Source organism: Etheostoma spectabile, chromosome 5, assembly GCF_008692095.1.
Source record: "Etheostoma spectabile isolate EspeVRDwgs_2016 chromosome 5, UIUC_Espe_1.0, whole genome shotgun sequence".
NCBI lineage: Eukaryota > Metazoa > Chordata > Actinopteri > Perciformes > Percidae > Etheostoma > Etheostoma spectabile.
In genome coordinates, this window is record NC_045737.1 from 21,444,196 (window position 1) to 21,447,385 (window position 3,190).

The window sequence follows — 3,190 nt, forward strand, 5'->3', positions numbered from 1 at the left end:
TTACAGACAGAGCAGGTCTAGACCACACTCCAGAATTTACAAGGACCCAACAGTTCTCGTAGTTTCGTCCAGAGCAAGCAACAGTGCGACAGTGGTGAGGAAAAAATTCCTTTTAGGCAGAAACCTCGGTCAGATCCAGGCTCTTGGTAGGTGGTGTCTAACGACTAGTTGGGATTAGAATGTAGAGTGGGAGTAACAGTCACAAAAAATAAATAAAAATAAAATAAATAGTAGTTTGTTTGTAGTAGTTCTTTGTAGCATAGCAGGGCACTGTGCAGCGTTACAAGGCACAGCAGGACGTAGCTGGGCATCGCAGAACGTAGCAGGATGTAACATGGCATTGCATGGTATCCATCCTCTCATTTAACCCTCAAGAAAGCAAATAAGTGTATTCCCCATAAACTATTCATTTAATGCTGCTCAATCAATCAATCAATTAATCAACCAACTAATCAATCAATCAATCAATCAGTCAATAATTTCATGTTAACAATCATCATCCTCATATAATTATGTGTAATGTGAAAGGGCTTGCTAGTAACCCACAGAGAATTACAATTAGACTCTGCAGTTCCCCACTGCTCTAACAAGCTTTTTAGTGTTTTATCATGTTTTATTGTTTGGTTTTGGTTTTTCAGCTTGCAACTTCACTCTTTTGGTACACTCCCGTTGCTCTCTTTATGGTTATTTTACATGCGCAGCAGGCAGTTATTTGCATCAAAAAGCTACGGTATAAAGCGGTATACAAAGCTAATAATGCTTTGTATACCTCCTGCTCTGTTTCAAAGAAGGCTTAATTTGCACACAACTTTTCTCAAACCATAAAGGAGTATTTGATCCTTGTTGAAGGTGCTATGCAACTAATCAATGTTAAATGTTAATGTATTGTCATTGCTCAACACGGGGTTGCATGATGAAATTCAGTTTTAATTAACTAAAAGTAGTACGATATTTTTTATGGTGGAATTGAGGAGTCTCACAGCCTGACGCTGCTCTGTAGTCTGGTGGTCAAACAGCATTGCCATGCTTTCAGTTTACCTAAAAGTAAAAATCATCACATTTGGTGCTAGGTTTTATTGGACACCTTATTGTATGATTAGTACACCCATTAGTTGAAAGATATGGCCATTATGTACCTTACAGTGACAGGATTGACAGATTACTTTTTGCACACAATATGAATATGTAGCACAATATTGATCAGCCTGATGGGAAAGCTGAATTTGGCAGAGTTGCGTTAAGTTAGGCAGATGACAAGTGAGAATATTACACAAACAAACATCCCAGCATATTTCATCACATCTCATCCTGAACCAGTGCGGGGCTGTTCATGTGGACACCCTGGGTGATAAATGCACTTGGGGCATTGGGCCTCTGTACTCTTCAGTGGTGTTATTGTTATTGCTGGAGCTGCTCCCATCTATTATACATGCCCCTCCTGTCTCAAACACACACACACACACACACACACACACACACACACACACACAACACCCACCCCCGATACTGTATAAAATAAACTTGAGTGCCAGGTATTAGGTTTGTCAAGTAGTTTCATGTGTGTTTGTTGATGTCTGTGCAGAGATTATGAGCAGTGTATTTTACAGGATCAGGTTAGGCACACTGGCAATTCTCAAGAATATTGTAAAACAGATTTATGTTGTGTTTAGACACTTCTGCTGTGGTACTGTGGGAGTCGTAGAGCAAACTCCAATCCAGCATCTATAGCATTAGGGTGGCAGGATGTTCACCAAAAATTCCTCCAGGCAATGGAGTGAGAGTGTTATAAAGCAATAACAAATGTGTAAGATGGGGGGAAAAGCTTGATTATTGCTGCATTTTTTTTTTTTTTTTTTTTTAATGGAAGACAGCAGTGAAAGTAAGCAGTGGAGGAGGGGAGTTATCTTTTTAATCTCCAGATAAACTGACAGGTAATCCCTGATCAGAGTGGCAGTTCTGAGGCAGGCACAACAATTAGTATACGTATACTGTGTTTGTGTGAGTTGTGTGTGTATCTGTGAATGTTTAATGCATGTGTATAAGAGAGATGGCTCCATACTTTGTTGTATGAACTTCTTTGGAGGAAGTGAACAGCATGAAGAAACAGCAGGATGTGGGATGTGGATTCAGTGGTATCATTAGTTAAATTCAGTGGTTACATAAAGTACTGATGCTGCCGCTGTCAGAGAGCTGTTTTGTATCTCTTCACAATGACAAGACTACAGGAATTAAAAAATCTGTTCTTGTTTTCTAAAGTGAAGCTGTTTGGATTTCTGGAATTACAGAATGGGTGTTATGTAAATACAAAGAGGGCCATTTCAACTAAAGTGAGAAGATGAATCAAGGAAAAACTGACACATTTACTTTTACACCTCTTGTATTTTTTCTTTATCAAGTTAGGCATCAACGCTCTATTTATTTTGTCTGTAGCAAAACAAAGGCAATGAAAATAAATTCTTTAAAGGTATTGCCATTTTTGTGACAAATTCCTTATTTGCTACCAAGACTTAGATAGAAGATTTATACAACCTTTAAATATAAGGCTACAGCCTGGAGCTAGTTAGCTAGCACTAAGACTGGACACTGGGAAACAATTAACCTGGCTCCAAACAACAGTAATAAAATCCATACCAGCTTGAAGGCATAAGTCCTTTTTTGACAGTGGCAATTTCTTCCTTTGTTTCTGTCCTGTGAGCATTTTATGAAGCTGCATTTGGCGCAAAATATACATTATTGCCTCTGTGGGAGCATGACAGGAGCTGAGAAATGAGAGGGATAAAAAGAGGAGAGAAGCATGTCGTGTCTGATCCAGAAGACGGGTGGTGATGGGTGGAAAAGTGAACCCACATCCTTTTTTCTCCTATTTATCTCTCTAAACCTTTTTCATACTTTGTGTCTGTTTTTTTCATGCCTTAATGGTTTATGTTTGTTGTGAATATGAAGCCAATAATCTTTTGCTAGTTTGAATCATTGTTCCCCATAATAATGCTAGCAACAGGTAGTTTGAGATTATATCTGTTTTAATAATCTCTGTGGTTCTTTTTGTAGTATCTCACGTTCTGTTTTCTTCTAGTCTTTTTAGAGAAACCCAGCATGGTGCTATATACTCCCACACATACAGGAAATCAAGTTTATGGATTATATCAGACACACACACACACACACACACACACACACACACACACACACA

At 38.6% G+C, this 3,190-nt stretch overlaps 1 protein-coding gene across 3 annotated transcripts in view; it reads left to right on the forward strand.

Annotated features, from left to right (window-relative positions):
* The window catches only part of rasgrf2b (Ras protein-specific guanine nucleotide-releasing factor 2b), a 47,341-nt gene that overhangs the window by 5,441 nt on the left and 38,710 nt on the right, over positions 1 to 3,190 (forward strand). The window contains exon 1 of one of the 3 annotated variants that reach the window (XM_032516846.1): positions 1,880 to 1,931. The exons of the other annotated variants lie outside the window; for them this stretch is intronic. The gene's annotated coding sequence lies outside the window, so the exon portion shown is untranslated. Of the gene's footprint in view, positions 1 to 1,879; positions 1,932 to 3,190 lie in introns of those variants that run through there. 3 annotated transcript variants of the gene reach the window in all.